Source organism: Haemaphysalis longicornis, unplaced genomic scaffold, assembly GCF_048455015.1.
Source record: "Haemaphysalis longicornis isolate Haplotype H1 unplaced genomic scaffold, Haemaphysalis longicornis Haplotype H1 scaffold_2, whole genome shotgun sequence".
NCBI lineage: Eukaryota > Metazoa > Arthropoda > Arachnida > Ixodida > Ixodidae > Haemaphysalis > Haemaphysalis longicornis.
In genome coordinates, this window is record NW_027526295.1 from 212,812,099 (window position 1) to 212,835,642 (window position 23,544).

Here is a 23,544-nt window from a genome sequence, read left to right on the forward strand (position 1 = left end):
CTGCAGCGTACACACGGCCTGTCCTCACTATGTCACAAGCTTTTTTTCACTGTTATGGCGGGCCTTTCCTTGTCCTAAGCTCGGGTTTTTCTCATTCTGCCACCCTCGTCGGGTAACCTCCGCTGAGCTCGAACTGACCGCGCTTTCCCGAAGTCTTGCCAAGTGATAGGGCGGGCACGAAGTGTTGGCACGTGTGCTGGCACTGACCCTTCAAGAAGGGGCACCGTGGGAAAGAAGGTATAAAATGGTAAGAAAGAATGGCGCAGTAGACGAACATCGTCGCTGCACGTGCAGTTGCGATCTGACACCAGCCACTTTCTTGCCTTGGATTTAAAGGGGCTGTGACAAGCTGTTGCTTCAGTTTTGTCTTTAATGTGAATGGAAGCAGTGTCGCAAACCGCACAGGCTTAGAAAAAGCCCAGGCATTATTGAATGGTGCTTTGTTTACTTAGTCATCAGTAGCGCTCAGCGGAGGAACGCACAAAGAAGTGTCGCCTTGCGTTATTTGCATGCCCAATTCTTCAGCATGTTTTCAATCAGCAATCATGGACTTTCTGAAGCTAGGGGTCGACTATTTGCAGCACGTGGAATAAATTTGACCGAAAATATATACCCTTATATGAAATACGATTGCTTATTGCCATGCTAATACAAGGCATCGCCATATTTATATTCTTAACATTTAGTCCAACGTATGTAGAATTCAGTGCTGGTGAAATTATTTGCACGATGGACAATACCAAGGCTGCTATGTTTTTTTTTTTTTTTTGCGATTCGATAGCGCTTCTGCTTTTTAAGCTAACTATATCCCTCTAGTAGCTGCCACCGAAACAATGTTGCGAAATCGAATTCATCGGCTCCTAGGACGATCCCAACTGGTCCTGCGTCAATGCACACAATGCTCACCTTTTTCTGCAAGTGACGGGGCGTGAAACTAACCGGCACTCATCGCGGTGGCTCGTTAGCCGAGACGTTGTGCTCCTGAGCCCAAGTACGTGGTTCCAATTCTGGCTCGCGGCCCGATTTTTGGGTGGTAGGGAATGACAAACCCCCGTGTGTCGAGAGTGGGGCGCCCGTTAAGGAGCACCAGGTGGTGAATGTTAGTCCGCAGCTCTCTACTATCGAGTGCCTAGAATCCCACGTACAGCTTCGGTCCTTTAAACTCCTAAACGATTTTTAAATTTCACACTAGTGTGCTCTGCAACCAGAATTATCGTTCACCACTTTACGCACGGCTGGTAGCCAGGATTCTGCTAGTTAAAAAGGGGGTGCGTTGTATTACAGGTATTTTTATCGGTACAGCAACAATTACGCTAGAAAATAGACCGTATTACTTCAATGATCGTAACTGTGGCTGTGTGGCTGAGGAATAAGGCTCCTGAGCATCAGGACGCAGGCTGTTTCCCAGATAGTCCACAAACAAAACCTCCTGCGCAAAACATACCAGTTTTGGGCGTTTGTTAAAAAATACCATACCAGCCCGTCGAAATTCATCTGCAGCCTTCCATATCTAGTGCGCGATGGCAACTTCTTTAGAAGCTAGTATGCTCTTCATTTGATTTTGGATAATCGGGGGAAAAGTTGGTGAAGTAGCTGATGACCTCTTCTTCGCGGCATCCCTTGTTTTCCCATCTTCACCCTGGTTCTCATTGGAGCGTACAGAATGGGGCTGGTAGGAAGATGAACCCTTCGCTGTTCTTAATCTTCCTAGACCGTATACGGTAAGCAGCCGCTGAAAGAACGTCGCGCTCATCACAAATCCTCCTAATCATAATTCATTGAACAGCCTTTAGCTTTCGTAGGGTTAGCCCGTGCAGTAATAACGCCGCCGATACTAGTATTCCTATCAGGAAACAGGGAACGCTTGGGACGAGGAATTTAGGTATTGGGGGTGGGAGGGGTTCTTTCATCGTATACCTCGAACGAGGAGCAGTTTCTGGGCCTGACGTGCCTCACGTACTTCATCATACCCCATCTGCGTCCGAGCCACCGCCGTGCGATCGATGGGGCTTTCACGAAGGAATTAAATCCACGATGCCATGGATTTGCAAGAAGTGACGACGGTGAGGTCAAGAGATCAGGGCGTTTATGAACTCTTCTAAACTCCTTTCCTTTTCTATAAGCTCCATCCCGCCCGTTTTTACGGCCGTAATTCAAAAAGAGTTGACATACCGTTTTTTTAATGCGTAAAAGAGAGAGCAGATAGGCGGCCTTTTTTTTTTGTTCAGTAATTGCTTTCGGTAGCGAATTTTTTTTTTCACAAGCGGCACTTCCTGCATAGCGCAAAGCATGAAATAAAGCTGGTGATTGCCTGCACACTCCCTGACGCTATCTAAAACACACCTAACCATAGTTATTTACGAGAAAATGGGTACAAATATTGATTTCCATCTCATCTACCGTACAGAAGCGGCCCAAGCAGCCCCTGTTGCTCGGCGCAAAGCATCAAACAATTAAAGACGCTGATAGGTAGCACACTGCCTAATGCAATATACAACATACCTAGCCACTGTCATTCACGGTAAAATGGTTACTGATATTGATTGGAAACATTTTCACGTGAAATTTTCTGACTTGAAAAAAAGCCGGCCGTCCGATTCCTCTTTCCAAGTTAGGCAAGAGAACGCCCATTGCCTTAGAACGAAGTAGTAGATGACGCTAGACGCTTTCACGTCTGTGCCGTATATGAAATGGAAGGGCGCTTGAGTCGGGTTGACGCATTCAAAATGCTACGTGGCTCCGCAGCTTTCTCAACACTCCGTCTCCCCACTGAGCCTTTTTTTTTTTTGTCGAATTATTCTAACACCTCGTCACACCAAACAGGCACTACAGAAAATGGAGGCTACCCTTCATTACGTTCAACTGAGGCCATTCTTTTTCTACAGCTAAATTGTCTTAAACTAGAAGGAACACAAGGAAGCAAAGAACTATTTGTCTTTTGTTTGTTTTCGATGGCCACGTTTTATTTTTGTGTGGTATCAATTGCTCATGATAAATTTACGCTGGAAAATTGTTGTTCATGAGTGGGCACGAACACCAAAAAAGGGGATCATGTCCCAAACAAGTACACTTGGTTGGTGCTTCGCGCCCCACGTCAGCCGCATCATATTTGTGTTCCTTTAAAGGGCACAATTCTTGTGGTCCCTTTGCGTCGGAGTTTGACTGCAAAAGGACGAGAATAAAAAAAATCGTGAACCATACCACTAGGTGAACGCGAATTGCTAACGAAGCTTTTACCACATGACTTAGAGGAGACACAGAATTTAGGTAACAAGTATGAGCAACTTTTCACCCTCTCGAGCTTTTGGGGCGATCACCGAAAAGAAATACACGTACTTACGCGCCCGCACTTCAATTTTTCCTCTCGAGGTCTTGAAAGGGGTGCCCACTGATACCTAATCTACTCAAAATGCTTATTTAAGCAATAAGATGCATAAACTTGAGATCAAAGTCAGCTTTTGATCTTGAAAATGGTGCCTACTGTTCCCCGAAGTGTGAGGAAGCATAAGTTTAAGATTCAAATCAATGTTTCGAACGCTGCCCAACTTTGGTGGTAACCACGTGCAAATCTCACGCACACCACAACGGTCGTTTTCCAATGTATCGCGCTACAGAACGCCTGGCGCTTCAGGGACACGTGAATTTTTTTTTCTGAGACGGGAAAAATACAGGACACTCTAGTCATACAAGCGTCGCTTAAAATAACCAGCACGTGCTTGGTGGGTAAGCTTGACACGGGCATTTCGGTACCAGAAGCCTGCTACGCCGGTCTTTTTCCTTAGGCGCTCAGCTGCTACCGCCGTTTGCAGAAAATCTCATTACAACCCGCAAACCGAGTCCCAAATCATGGCACACGTCACTAATGAGCTGCTAGTACGAAAAGAGAGACTGCAACATCAGGGGTCATTTTCGCGCGGGTCTTCACGAGAGCCTCAATTCATAATTATACCTGGCTGCTCCGGTGAATCTTCCACTTCTACGTTATGCAGTAGGGATGGGTGGAGGGAAAGAAGCAGAACATTTCACGTCTCCTCTAGTATAGAAGTCCAAGATAATTCATTCCTTCCAGCGTTTACGATGAGGACGGCGTTCCAGTCTTTATAGCAATCAGTATATGGTGGTTTTCTAGCTAGGCCAGGTGTCAGCAAGTGCGTTACTGGTTTGATTTCCCTCATCAATAAGGCTTTTTTTAGCCTCCAAGGAATACCTAAAAGGAAGGGCTTCAGGCAAGAAAACACAATATCTCCAATGTTATTCACAGCGTGTTTACAAGAGGTATTCAGAACGTTGCATTGGGAACAGGTATGCGTAAGGGTTAATGGAGTGACCAAAGTAAAGTAAGGGTCAGTAACCTCAGATTTGCTGATGACGTTGCCTTGCTAAGTAACTCGGGGGACGGAATGCAAATCATCATTACCACACTGGACAAGCAGAGTACAATCATGAGCCTGAAAACTGTTGGGCAGAAAACTAAAGTAATGATTAATAACTTCGGGTGACCACAGCGGTTTGAGGTAGGTGGCGAGGCAGTGGAAGTGGTGAGCGCATATATCTACTTAGGCCAAGTATTGACCCCGGATCGCAACCATAAGTCCGAGATAATTAGAACGATAAGAATGGGGTGGAGTGCATTTGATAGGTATTCTCAGATAGTGAATGGCATCCTACCATTGTCCCTGAAGAAGAAAGTGTATGGCAGCTGCATCTTACAGGTACTCACATACGGGGCAGAAACTTGGAGGCTCACTAAAAGGGTTTAACTTAAATTGAGGACGACTCAGCAAGCAACGGCACGGAAGGTTATGGGTGTAACATTAAGGAACAAGAAGAGAGCCGAGTGGGTCAGGGAAGAAGCGCGTTTTAAGGACATATCAGTAAAAATTAAGAAGAAATGGACGTGGGCAGGGCATGTAATGCGAAAGAAAGATAACCGTTGGTCATTAAGAGTAACAGAGAGGATCCCTAGAGAAGGCAAGCGTGGCAGGGGGCGACAGAACGTTCCATGGGCACATGAAAGCAAGACGTTTTCGTGGATAAATTGGTCGCAGTTAGCACAGGACCGGGATAATTTCAGATACATGGAAGAGACCTTTGCCCTGCAGTGGGCGTAGATACGCTGATGATGATGACGACGACGACGACAATGACTATGATTATGATTATGATGATGATGATGATGATGATGACGACGATGATGATGATGATTATTATTATTATTATGATGATGAAGTCTAGGTCTGTAAGCGGAGGATCCCGCCAGTTTCTCGGTTGGATAACGAAAAATATATGGAAGCATATATATACATATCCGCTGTAATGAAGCTTCCGGTCACCATGCCCATGACTATCATCCCAGTCATCGTCATGTTCATTATTTCCCTCCCGGAAAAGAGAAGTGGCTAACATCGTTTGTTCTGTTATTTGCCACGTTGTGTCGCTCACAGCATTCGTGGGGTGAATGCGCACAGAGTGAGGAACAACAAGCTGTAGTGTAGCATAGTATACCGGTTCCGCACTTCCCAGTGATCGTTGCCTCTGATAGCGGAGGTAGACTTCGAGAGCAAACGATGGGAAAATCGAAATCTGCCTACAAATGAGAATTTTCTCATTGTGGGCGCAATCCGGTTATTCGAGCCGGTATTCTGTGGATCAAGTGTTCAGTCGTATACGCGCGCACCTGCACGAGTGGTTACGTCACCGAGTCGCTTAGGGTTTAATACTTCTTCCAGCTAATATGTAAAATAAAGATAACACACGGGTACCGTCAGTATTCAGCCTAAGCGGCACACACCGTCTCCTATCTCCCATCTCCTAAGCTCCAGCAGAGTGAGTAGGAAGACACCGCCAGATGAGATGTTGAACCTTAATTAAAACCTTGTTGATCCTCGTGAAAGGAAAAAAAAGCCAATGGGGTTACACGTCAGGTTTCGAATTTGCATTTCACATGGGGACAACCACCCTCCGCATTTGTACGCCTCCGCATATTCAACAGTAATTTGCGATTGATCTGTGCTTTTCTCACCGAATTCGTGTCGCAGCTCATGTTTGCTCGAAGGAACTAAAGCTTGCTCTGTCTTTTGTTCTCAGTTCGCCTTCATTTTTGTCTCGATTCTCCCGTCTTGAACACTCGCGCCGTTTCTTCGTCCTCGAAGAAACCGAGTTTCCAGAGATTTCATCGAATAAAATTCAAGTCCCAAATTTCTACCCCGTTTTTCTTTTCCAGTTTATGTTGGTTCTCCGGCTTTCATCGTTCGCCGCAAATTAGCGCTGTGAGCAAAAAAATAATAATAATAAACTCGGCCGAGCGAAGCAGTGAAATGAGAACACGAACTTCCTCCTTCAATTCTTCTTTTGCAAGTTTTTTCTTACATTTTGTCTAATTACAGAACACAACTTCCCTCTTCTTGAGCCTACGTCGTCTTTTCTAGGAAAAAAATACCGTGATAATGTTTCCTCAGCTGAGGACGATTGTTCTCCCACTTCACTTTGTTACCGGATTATCACAGTTTGCTTGCCTGTACTTGCTTCTTTTCACGACCAGCGAAAACTAACCATCGCAACAGTCTTAATCTCTTCATATAAGCAAAAACCGGAATTGGATTTTGTGTTTTCAACGGTAATGCCCTAGCTCATTTTTATGTGTTTCTCTACCGGGGTACCATAAACAAATGACTTATATTCCTCCGCTTATGACGCTTCCCTTTGCTTCCTGCCTGTGGTTTATAATTCCAATCTCACGTTCATATATCCACCCTCCAACCCCTTTCGCTGTTCCCCTCAATCGCCCTAATCCCATGAAGAATGCAAATTGAAATTTGTTCAATTACCGTCAATTTAACCGCGTTTGCACGGCTCGCGTGCAATCTGTTGGTACTTTTTATTTCCATTGTTGCTGGCACAGCCACAGGAGGCGTCTTTTTTCAATATTTACTTTATCCCGCCCTCTTAGACGCAATTCTTAACGCGTTTTTATTTGCTTCCGCAAAATCATCATCATCATCATCCCCACCACCATCATCAGCCTATCTCCACCCCTGCAGAGCAAAGGCCTCACCCATAGATCTCCAAATATGCCGGTCCAGTGCTAGCTGTGACCAATTTTCCCCGCAAACTTCGTGATCTCATCTGCTCATCTAACCCTCTGCCGCTCCTTGCCACCCTCGCCTTCTCTAGGGATCCACTCTGTTACCCTTAATGACGAATGGTTATCTTGCCTTCGCATTACATACCTTGCCCACGCCCATTTTTTCTTCTTAATTTCTACTGATATGTCCTTAATGCGCGTTTGTTCCCCGACCCACTCCGCTCTCGTCTTATCCTTTAATGTTACACCTATCATCTTCCGTTCTATTGCTCGATGAGTCATCCTCAATTTAAGTTGAAGCCTTTTAGTGATCCTCCAAGTTTCTGCCCCGTAGGGGAGTACCGGTAATATGCAGCTGCCACACACTTTTTTTCTTCGTCGACAATGTTAGGCTGCCATTCATTATTTGAGAGTGCCTACCAAATGCACTCCACCGCATTCGCATCCTTCTAATTATCTCTGCCTCCTGGTTGGGATCCGGGTCACTACTTGGCCTAAGTAAATACATTCTCTTATCCGTTCCACTGCCTCGCCACCTCTCTCAAACCGCTGTCCTCTCCCGAGGTTATTGAGCATTAGTTTAGTTTTCTGCATATTAGTGCACGGTTCTACTCGGCTTGCCTAGTGCGGTAATGATGCATTGCAATTCGTACCCCGAGTTACTTAGCAAAGCAACGTCATTCTCCATTAACTCTTGCACCCAGCTGTTCCCAATCCAATGTTCTGCATACCTCTTGTAAACATGCTGTGAATGACATTGGAGAGATTGTGTCTCCTTTTATGACGCCCTTCATTATAAGTATTTTACTGCTCTCCTTATGGAGGATCATGGTAGCTGTGCACACACTGTAGACTGATTGTGTGAATATGGTCCATTGTTGAATAGCCTTGACAATACCGTGCTTGTTATTAGGTTGCATTAAATCTAAGGGGGCAGAAATTTCGTTAGTGATTACCTTGGTAAGCACCTTGTGGACGACTGACAGTAAGCTGATCCGCCTGTAATTTCTAAGTTCTTTATGTCCCCTTTCTTAATAATTCGTATGATGATCGCCCTCTTCCAGGATTCCGGTACACTCGCGGTCATTAGGCATGGTGTTGTAGGAAGCAGGTGCGAAGCGGATGCGGCTTCCCACATTTATTTAGGTCACGTAGGCCCGGCCAGAACGAGCGGCCGCCCTGCTGCTGAGTCGCGTCCCAGTTGTGGCGCGTGCAACCGCTGACCGTGCTTCCTACAGAGTATACAGTTTTGCCAGTTTTAAATGGGAATGCATTTCTTAGTCGGGGGTTGTCGTGCGTTGGCCGGCGTGCGCCTAGCAACAGCTGTGGCGCGTGGCGCGCCTAGCAACCGGAGCAGGTGGTAGCTCGGGCGAGAGTAGCGGAGGGCAAGGGGAGAGGAGGAGCGCGCTCGGCGTGTGAGGGCGCTCGCATCGCGGAGCTCGGGCGGAGTAGCGGAGAGTGAGTGGAGAGGAGGAGCGCGCTCGGGCTTGTGAGGGCGCTCGCAACGCGGAGCTCGGCGGAAAGAGCTCGCGCGCTTAAATGCGAATGCATTTCTTAGTCGGGGGTTGTTGTGCGTTAGCCGGCGTGCGCCTAGCAACAGCTGTGGCGCGCCTAGCAACCGGAGCAGGTGATAGCTCGGGCGGGAGTAGAGGAGGTTAAGGGGAGAGGAGGAGCGCGCTTGGCGTGTGAGGGCGCTCGCATCGCGGAGCTCGGGCGGAGTAGCAGAGAGTGAGTGGAGAGGAGGAGCGCGCTCGGGCTTGTGAGGGCGCTCGCATCGCGGAGCTCGGCGGAGAGAGCTCGCGCGCGGGGCGGGCGTGTTGCGCGGGTCTCTCTCTCCTCTCCGCGTACCCTCTCTCCGCTCGCTGCGCTCGGAAAAATATATATAAATGCAGTGGAGCGCGCGCCTCTCTCCGTGACTGCTTGCCGCAGCGCACTCATCGGTGCACCCAATGCATTCGCATTTCCGCACGATCCCCTTCGGGGAGGTGGGGGGAGTTTTTTTCTAGTACAAATTGCCCGCCATACTTCAAGAGGTCTGCTGGTATCCGATCCTCACCAGGTGTTTTGCCCCCTTGCATTTCATTCAAAACCCTATTTACTTGTTCTGTTGTTACTGGTGGGATGTCTATCTCCTCTGAACTACTTTCTCGTTCGGTATTATCCTGCACCGATCTTTTACTCTACAGATGTACTCTACAGATTTCTATTGAACTCTTCGGCTACTGGAACTATTTTATCCCTGCTTGTGATGACACTGCCTTCTTTGTCTTTAGGTGCATATATCTGAGTTTTCCCGATGCCTAGACTCCTCCCCACTGCTTTCAGGCTGCCTCCGTTCTTTATAGCATGCTCGACCTTCTCCACATTATACTTCCGTATGTCAGATGTCTTACGGTACTGAAAAATACAATCCCACAACTATTTTTAATTACAATAATACCGCGCAAGGCAGCTATGTAACCAGTTTCCTCTCAAATGTGCCTAATATTTGGTTTTTGCTGAACCATCTTGGCATATAAAACTCATGCTATCAGCTTTAATAATGTGGGAACATTTTTCGTGTGTATACTTCTTGATCAAGTGCCTTTTTGCTTTTGACAAGGCGAATGTATCGACAGACAGACAGACAGACAGACAGACAGACAGACAGACAGACAGACAGACAGACAGACAGACAGACCTAATGGTCCACCCTGATTACTGACATCTGCAACACTGCTCTATTCGGTGCCGTTAAGCCTTTATTATCTATCTCCTCCTTCGTTTGTGGCTAGCATCCCCAATAATCAATATTTCAGGCGCATCCCTCCTATCCGCGTAATGCCACACATGGTGCACTTAACTAATGAACAAGCATTGCGACCTGCGCTTCAGGAAATGTGCGTTATTTCTGCAGCCAGACAGCGGCTCGACCGATGCTATTTTATACCCCATACAACTGGAAAGGCAGCTCGCCGAAAGGACAGTGCAGGGAAGTTAAGGGAAGGATTGGAAAGTGAGATATCATTTTGAAGATTTTAAAGCGACACCGAAGACCAAACGTTTCCAAGCATGGTGTTTGTGGTTGAATTGTATGGTGGTGACTAATAAAACAACGCTGATCGATTGTACGAACTCCCAAATAAGAGGCGACTCTCATTCCAACCACGCAAAAGAAAACGCTGCTTATCAAAGTATACGCTGTTACGTTTCGGCGTGCCGCTACTCTGAGCGCGGGTGTTACAAGTGTGGTGAAGTGTGGGGAAGCTTTGTGAACTGCAGGATAGCCCACTTCCCTCCAAAAAGTGGCGACAAGCGGGGGCACGTAGAGACTTGACGTCTCTAGGACACGTAGAATGACGCCTACAGAGCTTAGGTCAGCCGTGTACTGACAATATACAGGAATTCTGTAATATTTACAACTTCACTTTGAACTGTCTATTCATGACCACCAAATCAAACTCGGTGTAATAATGACAGAGTCGCCTTAGTGGCCATACGTCATATATTTTTCTTGGGAATCCAGTTACAAATGCTTTGTGCTCAGCTATTGCAATGGAGTTGACTGCGAAGAGCGTTTTGCTCGCGCCTGTGAAGAATGCACACATCCTAAACCACACAAAGCTTGACTTTAAGACCTGAATCGCTCAAACATCTATCGACAGCGCTGTTTCTCGATATTAAAGGGGCTTATGACAACGTACTACATGACGCCGTTTTAAATAGCCTGGAGGATGCGGGAGTGGGTGGCCGAACGTATAGGTGGATTCAAAGCTGTCTATCTGGACGATCATTTTTTGTTGACACCACCGATTGCACAACCTCCCAGCACTACGTTTTCCGGGGGGTCCCACGAGGCAGTGCTCTTGGCCCGACATTGTTCAATCTCACGTTGATCGGGCTTCAAAAAGCCATACCAACCACTGTACATCTCTCCATGTATGCTGATGATATTTGCATCTGGGCATCAGGAGTTTCACGTCCTCAGGTTCGGGCACGCCTTAAAAAAGCCGCGACCCACACATGCGCATTCTTGCGTTTACAAGGACTTGAAACAGCACCAGATAAGTATGCAGTGGTGGCATTTACTCGTAAAACAATGTCGCAGTATGGCATCTATTTAAATAGATGCCAAATAGATCCCCATTTCTTACGTGAAGAGTCACCGCTTTCTTGGAATCGTGATCGATCGGGACTTATCATGGACAGCACAAATCTCATCCCTTAAAAAAAGGCGTACTGGAATTATCCAACTTTTCAAATTTCTGGCTAGAAAGACGTGGGGCGTTTCTATTCGCTCAATGCTACATCTTTAAATGCACTATTTCTCGGTGTTTTACGTTACAGCCTGCCCGTTCTGTCCAATACAAGCAAAACCAACTTGCGTGCAATTCAGGCGATGCAAGCCTCGGGTCTCCGAACGTATCTTGGTCTACCGCGTTGCGCCTCTACAGTGGCAACCATATGCACCGCAAGAGACCATCCGATAACGAACTACGTGGCAGTGGATGCACTCCGGGCTCAGATTAGACATCTCGCTCGGCTGCCTCATCACCACCTCGCATCCTTGCCGTCAACTAGACCACAGGCATCCTTTTCTAAGATAGTCGCCGCTCACTGCGAGAGCCTCCCCTCAGGATACACACCTGCGGTACGACCATCATCGCCCCTTTGGTGCCTCTCGAAGCCAAAAGTGTACCTAACCATCCCGGGAATAACCAAGAAATCGGATGTTCCCCCACAAGGTCTCCAACAGCTCTCTATGCACCTTTTACATGAAGCCTACAGAGACCGGATTCATGTATACACCGATGGCTCGGTAACGAACTCCAATTCTGCGGAAGCTGTAATTGTGTCGGCCAGATCGGTAGACATTCAATTCAAGCTGTCCAATTTAACAACCTCAACTGCATCCCAACTCACAGCTATTCGCGAGGCTCTTCTGTACCTAAAGCAAGAATTACCACAAAAATGGGCTATGCTTTGCGACTCCAGGCCAGCTCTCCAGAGTCTGCACTCTGCTCTTCGCCGCGGCCCGTACGAACAGCTTGTGGCCGAGATTCGTCAAGCGTATTACTTCCTAACAAGGCATGGGCACAATATTATTTTTCAATGGCTCCCTAGCCACTGCGGCATTTATGGGAATGAATGTGCAGACAAAGCGGCTCATCATGCACATGAAAGTGCCCAATTGGCCGACATCCCGTTGTCGCGCCATGATGCAGCAAGGTCACTGCGCTCCATCGACCGCGAAATCACGCTGACCGTTTGGAATACGCCGCAGTTTTCAAACCCCCGCCTGTACTTGCTCGACCCTGACCTGCAGCGCCACTTACCCACTAACATGTCACGTTCAGATGCCACCCTACTGTGCCGACTGCGGATTGGAGTTGCTTTCACTAAAGCTTACTCATTCACTATCGGCATAACTGACAGCCCTGCATGTGACGTGTGCGCCACGGACGAGACAATAGAACACCTCTTGTCTCACTTTGTCCGGTTTGCAACGCAGAGACTGCACCTGTCAACCGCTTTCCGGAAACTCGACAACCAGCCATTAACTGCGCAAACTGTTCTGTGTCACAGACGTAGCCCATCACAGTCCGAAAAGGCCACAAAAGCACTACTTCGGTTCTTAAAAGACACAGGCCTGTCTGAACGACTGTAGAGACACTGTACACCATTGTTCATTTGTTATTTGGTTCGTTAACCTTTTCAGTTTAGGCTTCATTAGCGCCTATTGTTTCGTTTTTGTAGTTCTTTTCTTGCTCCTCAAGCTCAATTCCTGCCTTTTCAATACTCTTTCTGTCTGTTTAAGTCCCTCCTTCCCCACTTCCCATGTGTAGGGTAGCCAACCGGACTGTAAGCTGGTTAACCTCCCTGCCTTTCAACCACTATCCTTCCTTCCATCCTTCCTAAAATGTTTGGCTCCGATATAATCCGGAAGTGTCTAGAATAAGGTAGTAAGCTCCGAACCATAGTTGCTACATTTCCCAGCTCGTGCTCACGTGATCTTGCGATGTTTTTTTTAATGCCTCGGTCGCGGTTCTCGAACTTGCGTAACATGAATTACGATACAAAAGTACATTTCGCAAATGGTGACATTATAACAACTATTGGTCGCACATTTGAATGCTTGAAGTCTTAAGCTGAACCGAAAAGGAAATGCAAGAAGGAAGACGCCCCGGGTTTTTATCAGTCGTGGTAGTAGAATGGAGCACGAAAGGGAAAAAAAGAAGTGAAAACTAGTCTGGTGTACCACGCAGTGAGAAACCTCTACACAAAATAATAACAAAAAACCTCCAGCCCAACACTGAGCTTATATACTACAGTCGTAGAAAGAAGGTTGGAGTTTTCTTCTAAAGGTTTGTGGCAGGAGACAACGAAAAATTGGATCCGGAAATAAAAAATACTCAGCAAGTATTTCTTATTTCGAGATTTGCATGCACTTTGCGTAATACTCGCTAGCGTACCACCGCTGCTACTCGCTATTTCAGCCTTTGGTGTCAATGTCCTAGGCGGCCTCTCCTCCCAAACTCAGCGCCACTTTTGATTCTTTAACATTTTGAAACCACGTATGCTAGTTATCACCATGTCTGCAGTTTTGTGTCGTCCCGATTTATTTATTCGTGCCGTATTGAGCTAGAATATCCGATTTTGTTTTACACTGGACCAGGGGGGCGTAAAACCAATGAGTTATGGCTTGAGGAACATTTGGTTTCTCAGTCAATTTATGATGGTCCACGTACAAAAATGCAAAATAACAACGAACGAAACTTGCTGCCCCGTGCACTACACTGTGATCCTGGCACCTCCTCCAACACTGTTCAGCAAACTTCATTGTTTTGAAGAAATTCTCGGGCAAGATGTATCCCGAAAATATGGCTCGTTTCGCGTAGACTTGGTTGCACGATCTTCTACAGTGACATTAAACCAAGTGAAATACCGCGCAATTAGGGGAGGGCAAATCGTAAGCTCTGCCATACAAGCTCTGCGTGTGTTTTTGTCGCGTGGGTTATTCGCGCAAAACATTTATGGAGCAGTGGGAAAGCAGTACTCTAGACCGGCCATAAATTTGAAGGCGTTGAAAAAACCGCAGTTTTTGGAGTTTGCAAAAGATTTGCGCTTGGATGTTACGGATGCGCTGAGAAAGCCGGAGCTGATACAGGCTATACTCGCTGTTGAGGCTGACGATGACGAGCTGTCTGAGTGCATTGAGAGGATCAATGGCAGGGAGACCGCGAAACATCAGGCTGCAGAGGCTGAGGCTGAGCGCCAGCGTGAGGAACGCGAGGAGAAAAAGCGAGAACAGGAGCTCGAGAGGTAGAAACAGGAATGCGGGGAAAGAAAGCGCGAAGAGGAACGCGAGGAAAGAAAGCTAGAAGAGGAACGCGAGGATAGAAGGCGAGAACAGGAGCGACAGCATGAACTGGAAAAGAAACGTCTAGACATTCAGGCATCTCGATCTAGGCGTGAGAGTGACCGAGCGTGCAGTCTGCGGCGACTGAGCAACCTACGTTGCGAATGAGTGACCTAATGCGACCCTACAAGGTAGGAGAAGACATTGCTCTTTTTTGGTCAACTTTGATACGTGCGAGAGGGCCCAGTTTAGCCGAGGCTCATGGCCGCAAAAGTTACGCTTTTGCTAGGTGAGGCATCCGACGTGATGGCCCGCTTGCCAAAGGAGGAGGCGGAGGACTACGAGAAAGTCAAGTCGAGCCTCCTGGGTAAGTACAGGCTGTCAGCAGAGGCATTTGGCCAGAAGTTCCGTGAATCCGAGAAAGCAAAGGGCGAGTCGTACTCGAAGTTCGCCTACAAGCTCAGGGCAAACATGGAAGAGTGGCTCCAAGAGGCAAAGGCTTCCGGAGAGCACGACAAGGTAGTTGAGTGCTTCGGTCTTGAGCAGTTTTACCGCCGTCTACCAGAAAATATGAGACTCTGAGTGCAAGATAGGCCAGGGGTAAATACTGTGGATCAGGCAGCTCAACTAGCCGACGAGTTCGTCGCACTTCGAGGTGCGCAGGGGCCGAAAGACGGCCAAAAAACGTTCAGGCCGACGCCTGATAAGTCAGGGCCGAAAGGCAGAGCTCCCTGCGAAAAGAGCGGTGCGAAAGTGACCGAATCCGCGAATAATGAAACGGGCTCGGAAAACGAAAAGAGCGCAAACGCAGAAGCACAGTGCCGAAAAAAGGCTTTCGAAACGCGCAAGCAGTCCGCGTGCTACAATTGTGGCGAGACAGGGCATTTCGCCGCTAGTTGCAAAAAGGCCAAACTTGTCTGTCACATAGTAGACCAGGATGATGAAAGCAAACAAATTTTGGAGCCCTACGTACGCGAGCTTGCAGTTAACGGCAAACCGTGCCGAGTTCTTCGCGATTCCGCAGCAACAATGGACGTGGTCCACCCGTCCTACGTCTAACCGCGCCAATTCACGGGTGATTGCGCGTGGATAAAGCAGGTCGTAGAAGCGCAGAGCGTGTCTTCCGATCGCCAGGATAACCATCGATGGTCCTTTCGGAAAGCTCGAAACCGAGGCCGCTGTCTCTCCCAGCCTACCGGCGCAGTATCCATATCTTTTCTCGGACAGGTCCGATCAGCTACTACGCGAAAGGGGACTCGTTTTCGGGGAAGGGATAGTGTTCGCGCTGACGCGCTCGACGGCTCGCGAACTCGGAGCGAAGGCGGCGGTTGAAAGCAGGAACGATTCGCGAAGAGAGGAGGTGGGGAAGCTTGCTGACACTAGCGCCGACGTTGGTTCCGAACGCGGCCAGTCTGTCTCCTAGCAGGTTCAGATCGCAGGTGTCCAGCAGCAGCAGCAGCACGCCGAAACAAATGATTCTCTGGCAGAACTTTTTGTAGCACCTACGTCGGAGAGTTTAGGGTGGTTGCGGCACGTTGGTAGTACGGCACTGAGCGCGGAGCAAAGAAAAGATCACACGCTGGAAAAGTTACTGGACAATGTAACTAAAGGGGTTGCGAAAAAGAACGTAAGGCTCCAGACGAGGGAGGAGATACTTTATCGCAAGTATCGAGACCGGAGAGGGGAGGAGTATGACCAATTAGTTGTCCCGCAGATCTATCGTCAGGATTTGTTGCGTCTCGCACACGGCAATTCGTGGTCAGGGCACCTAGGCATACAAAAAACAAAAGACCGCCTATTGCAGCAATACTACTGCCCAGGATGCTTTCGCGACGTCGAAAACTTTGTGCGCACTTGCGATGTCTGCCACAGAGTGGGCAAGCCGGGAGACAAAACCAAAGCGCCCATGAAACTTGTGCCGGTTATCACGGAGCCCTTTCGCCGTCTCGTGATCGACACGGTTGGCCCACTGCCCGCGACGACCTGTGGCTACCGTCACATCTTGACAGTGCTCTGTCCTGCTACTATGTTCCCCGAGGCCATACCCTTGAAGGAGTTGAGCTCAGTGGAAATTGTGAACGCCCTACGGTCAGTGTTCGCGAGGGTTGGCTTCCCGGCGGAAATACAGTCAGACCAGGGTACAGCTTTTACGAGCGCACTCACGACGACGTTTCTCGAGAAGTGCGGAGTAAAACTCATTCATAGTTCCGTGTACCACCCTCAGTCGAACTCTGTCGAGAAGCTGCACTCAGTAATGAAGCGCGTTCTCAGAGTCATGTGCTACGAACGAAAGGCTGACTGGGAGCTGTGTTTGCCGGCCGCGATGTTTGCTTTGAGAATGGCTCCTCTCGAGACGACCGGGTTCACGCCAGCGGAACTTGTTTACGGACGCTCCTCACGTTCCTCCCTCCGCATCCTCCGGTAATCGTGGGAAGGTAGGGGCGAAGACCCGATGGTTGTAGAATACGTACTCTCGCTGATGCACCGCTTGCACAGGGCACAGCAGCTAGTGGGCACCTCAATGAGCACAGCCCAGAAAATGTCAAACCCCTACTACGACAAAGGAGCCGGGGCACGTCAGTTTGAGGTGGGAGACCAGGTAATGATTTTGCGGCCGTCTCAGCGCCACAAACTAGAAGTTCAGTGGGAAGGCCCGGCAAAAATGCTTCAAAAATTGTCTGAAACCAACTTCGTCGTGAGCATACCTGGGAACCGCAAGCTCCAGCAAGTATACCACAGCAACCTACTAAAGCTCTACAGGCAGCGGGAAGCGGTGCTGCAGATGCTAGTTAACATACGTGAGGAGATTCCCTCCGAGATTCCGGAATTGGGTCCGTTTACCCATGACGGCACGAGCAGACTCGTTAACGACCTAGTAACGAAGGCGGAGCTGGAGCCTCACCAATGACGTGAGTTGCACGTACTGTTAGAAGAGTTCTCGGACCGGTTTTGGGATAAGCCCGACAGAACTTCCCTCTTAACGCATGACATCGAGCTTACGTCTTCCCAGCCCGTGCGTTCAAAGGCGTATCGAGTGTCGCCGCGACAGCGCGAAATTTTGGAAACTGAAATCCAGAAAATGTTGGCTCTGGATGTGATAGAGGCTTGCGAAAGCGACTATACTTCACCCCTGATACTGGTTTAAGTTCCTGGCAAGGATCCGCGACCATGTGCAGGCTATAGGAAGTTAAACCTTATCACCAGAGACCAAACCTACCCGATACCGAACACAGAGGAACGTATCGAGAAAGTAAGCAGCGCTTGCTTCATTTCCACTTTTGACTTAGTTCGGGGATACTGGCAGGTTCCGCTGACGAAGGAAGCTAGCCGATACTCGGCGTTTTTTTTTTCACCCATGGGGACCTTCCGACCAAAGGTTTTGAGTTTTGGGCCGAAAAACGCGCCATACTGTTTTTCAAGTCTCATGGACAAAGTGTTTAGACGACGTGGCTATCGGCTATCTATTCCGCCTCGTGGCCGGAGCATCTGGAACACCCACGCTCCGTGCTTTCACATTTGCGTGAGGCTAGCTTAACGATCAAGGCACCTAAATGTCAAATGGCACGCGTGGAGGTCACTTACCTTGGTCACGTTATAGGTACGGGTCATCGCCGACCTTCTGAACTTAAGGTAGCGGCAATCCGAGACTTCCCGCAGCCCCGAACCAAGGCAGACATTAGGTCGTTCTTGGGAATTGCAGGTTACTATCAGGGGTACATTTCGAGGTACTCTGAGCTGGCTAGCCCTCTAACCGACGCGCTTCGTAAAAACGAACCGCTAACGGTCGCGTGGGACGAAACAAAAGAGCAGACGTTCGCCGACCTGAAAAATGCTCTAACTAGCCACCCTGTACTGAAGTCGCCAGACTACTCAAAGCCCTTCGTTGTCCAGTGTGATGCTAGTGACCGAGGGAAAAGCGTAGTTTTGTGTCAGAAAGCTGACGACAATGAGGAGCATCCAGTATTGTAAGCAAGTCGTAAGCTGATGATTCGTGAAGGAGCGTTCAGCGCCTCCGAAAAGGAGTGTGCGTGTCTCGTCTGGGCGGTGAAAAAACTGGCCTGTTACCTCGCCGGCTCGAAGTTTATAGTAGAGACCGACCACTGCCCTCTCACGTGGCTGCACACGATGTCCTCAAAGAACGGACGCCTCCTACGCTGGAGTCTGGCTCTGCAGCAGTATACGTTTGAAGTGCGGTACAAAAAGGGGAAACTGAATGGCAATGCTGATGGCTTAAGTCGGAGTCCTTAAGGCAAGAAATGGCCTGTAGACGCCTGACTTTCTCAATTGCATTATTTTAAATGCGAATGCATTTATTATTCGGGGGTTGTCTTGCGTCCATCGAGCGGCGTGCGCCTGCATCCTCCAGCGCGAGCGCACGTGAGCGCCCGCCTCGTAGTTCTGCCTTCGTCGTCGTCGTCGTCGTAAATGCGAATGCATTTCTTAGTCGGGGGTTGTCGTGCTCCGTCGGCGTGCGCCCGCAGGTGTTATCTCTCCGCGCTCAATGCCGAACGCATGCGCTTGAAGCGAGCTGTACTAGTTTGCTCAAAGCGGCAAGGACGGCGAGTACTGCGGTGTTAGTCTCGTGTCTAACGTGTATGGGAACTTGATATCGCACGCCGTTGCCACGTCTCCCGTTCGAGACACGTCTCCGTACAAGGACTTGTACACCCTTGCCTACACCGGAGACGGAGTCTTTGTGGTGACCGTGTACCTCACGCCCAACCTCGCTCGAGACGCCGTTGCCACGCAGCAGGACGCGGCTATGGAAAGTGTGCGCGTGCGCTCCAAACCCTCTGACCCCATAGTCTTGGTTGGCGACTTCAACGTTAACGTGCGCAAGAAGAGTGGCGAGTGGCTGGTCGAGTACATGCAGACCAGGCACTCTATGCATTGTCTCTCTGCCGGCTTCGACACGTGCCCCACTACCATTCACGGGAGTTGCATTGATCTGGTCTTTACGCGAAACTGTGACGCGTGTATGCTTCTCAAAGACCCTTTGACCGTGCACTTTAGCGATCACAAGGCAGTGATTGTGGCCGTCAGGTACAACGATAACACAAACAGGTGCTGATGAATAAATGATTACGTTCACACTCTCGTCATTAATTACGCCATTACTCGCAACACACTCATCAGTGCACCCAATGCGTTCGCATTTCTGCACGATTCCCTTCGGGGAGGTGCGGGGGAATTTTTGCCTGAAGCTGGTTTCGCCCTTTACGATTGCATTTCTTTTTGTGTGGGACATTTCCAATCACGCGAAATGTCACCTTTCAAGTTTGTGCACTTGTCTAAAGTACTGCTGGGCAAAAATATAACTAGTTTAGTTATTATTAGCGTATTTTATCGCAACTAAAAGCCTGGTAGATCTTCAGCATGCATTCGTCTTCGCACTTGCCGGCGATGCGGTTGTGTCTTCCTGTGTTCTTCTGTTGCTTGCCTGACCAAGCCAGATACGTTCTTGGGGAGCCACTACTCGTCCAGTGACCGGCCCGGTGAAGCTCCAGCACGGTGTCGTACAGCCCAGGCCTGCAGTTGAGCGCCTGCCGAGCACTTCACTTCGAAAGCATCCCTCCGGGCAGCGGTTGAAGACCCGTATCCATCGGAATCTCGGACCCCCGGCGGAGAAGCCGTTACGAATCGGCCCGCCGCCGTACTTTCCCGCATCGCTCCTCGGCTGTGCAGCGAAGCCACTACGTGCGCCTTCCAAAACAGGCACCAATGTGTCGGTGACTCATACTTTCAAGTCTCGACAAAGCCCGGGCCAGACGCTTCGCTTTCGGCGCGTTTCAAACTTCGACGGTTGCCGGCCCGGCAAGGCACGTCTCAACGCCCTTCAAGGACACAGCTGCCCCGCGATCACATCGGAGTCCTCCTCTCTCCCCTCTCTCGGAATCAGCGTGCGCCGCTGTTATTGACTGCTTACGAACTCTGGAAAGAGCGTTGTGTGTGTCTGTGACGTTCGTGGCGTGTTGCCGGTTGTTGGCGTTTTGACCGTTACCGCTTTTGGGTATAGGGACCGGGCAGCTGGACGGGTGGCGCCACCACTCGGCACTCCCCTCTTATTGAAATGATCCGGTGCATTAGACTACACAGACTACCCTTGTTTTTGCCGTGTCTGCTTCACTGCTTTGAATGTTTTGGTGATGTTGTGAGCGGATATGTGTGGTGAAACAAAGTCTAAACAGATGTGTTGGGTTCTTAAATGCCGTAACGGCTACATGAACTTGTCGGACGCTTCTAAAGTTGGATATGGGCTCTAATGACATTAGCGCTTTTTTTGCGGCGACCTACGCTTGGCTCCACCTGATTTGAGTATGAATAAAACTACTATTATTAGTATTCATTTATTCCTAAATTCACTAACGGCTACGTAAACCCATTGAACGCTTCTATGTTTGGGAATAGGCTACATGACATGAGCGTTTTTTGCGGCGCTCTGCTCCTGGCTCCATGCTATCTGAGTAGAAATAAAACTATTATTATTAGTTTTCATTTCTACCACTTTTAAATTATCTTCACTAGCTTCAATGAATATGGTTTCCACGCCAACCTTAACGGTGGGATACCTCGATATGTGTGCTTTGAAGAGAAAGGCGCTTACGAATGATATTGGTTACCGTGTGGCGGTGGAAACGTCGCGGCAGTTTACACTTTATTTCTGTAACCGTGAGCTTTGTGCCTTAGATTTTCTTGAGTGACAGCATGGGAGAACAAGAGCTAAAGCGGAACTCCGGCGTGTAGTGGTCATTTTATCAAGAGCCAAAGTTCTTCAGCAACCCCACAGCCCCAGCTACAAAGCATCGCCCTCTGCTTCCCATTTTACCACCTGCGTGGAATGAAGGCTGGCACCGATAGTTGAAAAATCTGGAAATGTTAACGTCAGTCCGTGTTTTTTATTGCTTATGTATTCTTGCCCGAGTACCAGAACATCATGTAGTGCCTTGTGAAGGAACCAAACAAAGGGGGGGGGGGTGCATTAGCCCGAATCCTCCAGCACAGACGCATTTTCGACACGCTGGAAGCAGTTAGGGCATGAAGAGGGGTCATGGAACTGCAAAATTAAAAAGCAGAATCATGCACGTTTCCGCCCAACGACGACAGTGGTTGAACGCGAAGCTTTCTTCAATAGAATGGGAAAGGGTCAAATTCAAAAACGCTACGATAAAAAGACCACACTGCATGCTGGTCAAACTCAAAGCTCGACTAGTTATAGTTTAAATCTAGAAGGCAACCAAGGAAGCGCATACGAGAAAGCTTTGCGATAAACCATCATCTTTGTTAAACGGAGGAGTTCTTGATTTTTCAAGTCTAGGTGGCAGCTTGTCAAACTCGACCGCAACATTCAGTTGTGTAACTGAGGACAGGTTTTTGACGCCCTCCTGTTTCTTTTCCTTCAGCCACGCAGGTATTGTTTTTTGAAAAATTATTAACCAAGTAGCCAGCAACCATTGCAAGTCTTATAAAGCAATTATTTTCCTCGACAAGCAAGAATGTTCGAGTATCATGCGGAATTTATTCTGTAAACGATTGCCAATGGCTGTAGTAAACGTATTTCTGTGAAATTAAACACGTTGCTGCTGTAGTGAAGGAAGTTACGGAGCGCCTTCTATAACACTTTCTGTTCTGGCGTAAATCTTACTACGCGCTCCCCAACTTTGTGTTTCGCGTGTGCACGATGCCATTTCGTCAAGTGCTAAAGGCCAGCGCTGGAGCATTCCTGGATCAGCGGCACACACCTGCCTTGTAGGAGCATTTACAGTCCCACAGAATGTGAGTCAAAGTTGCGTTCGTAACCGCGCACACACTGCACAAGGCGCTCTCATAAGCGTCCGGGCACACGTGTCGCGCCAGCGCCGGCGTCATCACCGAGTTGGTCTGGATCTGGCGGTAGAGCACTGCCTCCTTTCTTAATAGCAATCCGGTGGAGGCGGCCGCACAGGAGCGGCTGCCGGACAATATTGCAAACGCGATTGCATCACCGGACTACGCGGTGCAGTTACAAGCCGTCCAGCAGCTCGAGGCAGCCCTTGCCAGGCAGAAGCGTGGGGAGGCGAGTGCGGAGGGTCCGAGGGGACTTCTCCGGAGACCCGCCGCGCGCTGAACCGGCGGACGCCGGCAGGGCACAGCCTTGAAGACGAGAGCGGCCGCGTCGGAGAGTAGGCTGGCTCCGCGGAGCCCTTGCTTCCTCTCTCTGCAGGAGACTATCCAATAAAGTTGTTTCTCTCTCTCTCTCTAGGAGCATTTAGCTGCAATATACTCTTTCGTACGCCAAACTGCATGCAGGCATGAAAAGTTTGCCCGAGCGAACGGACTACCACTTTGAGCTTGAAACACAGCTTGGCGCATTGAGCGTCGTCTGCTATTAGTAATTACGGAGTACGGGCGCAAATCACACACATGGCATGCCTCGTAAACGTCGGCTCTACTTTCAAGAATTACCGATCTGAAAGAAGCCCTTGGGGTTATTTACGCTTTGCCAACAGCCCCGCCGCAAGACGACAGAAAGCCATGCACAACTACGCTGCGCTGACCGCCACCGGCATTCCACTGATGAGCGTTTCGCCACCGGCGGCGCTGTTGATTGAAGCGATGGTGGCGTCATACAACGGCCGCCCGGTTGGCTATAACCCATTCCTGTTAGAGCGGCGAATCCATGCGGTCACTCTGCTCGAGTCCTGTATTGTAACCTCGCCCGTCGGGGCATTGTTTTTTGGCTTCAGCTCACCTCTCGCTATGAAGTAAACAATTACGTTAGCCTACGGCTTGTGGACTTCTTCACGGCTGCAACAGCGGGTGGCTGCTCGCTTCACCACGCCACCAGACGTATGCCGGAGGCTACGGAGCTCGGATCGGGTGCCCCCCCCCCTCGGTCGCTATCACTCAGTCGCAATGATTACTATCATTGTTATCAGGCCGAAGCAGTGTTTAAATTGACACAAATTTGCATTTTGTTTTCATGGGCCCTCTAATTACAGTGTGCCCGCCTTTTGCGCATATCGAGTAACTCTCGCTCTGTCTACAAAGAAACTGGTCACTATATAGTCATTATGTTGATCAGTACTGGTCTCATTTGACGCTCTCGGGCCTCCTCTATTCAACGTGATCTTGCCTCTGCAGG

At 49.0% G+C, this 23,544-nt stretch overlaps 1 pseudogene; it reads left to right on the top strand.

Annotated features, from left to right (window-relative positions):
- Nucleotides 1–15,846, top strand: part of LOC144168489 (uncharacterized) — a 34,728-nt pseudogene extending 18,882 nt beyond the window's left edge.
- Nucleotides 15,847–23,544: the final 7,698 nt, after the last annotated feature.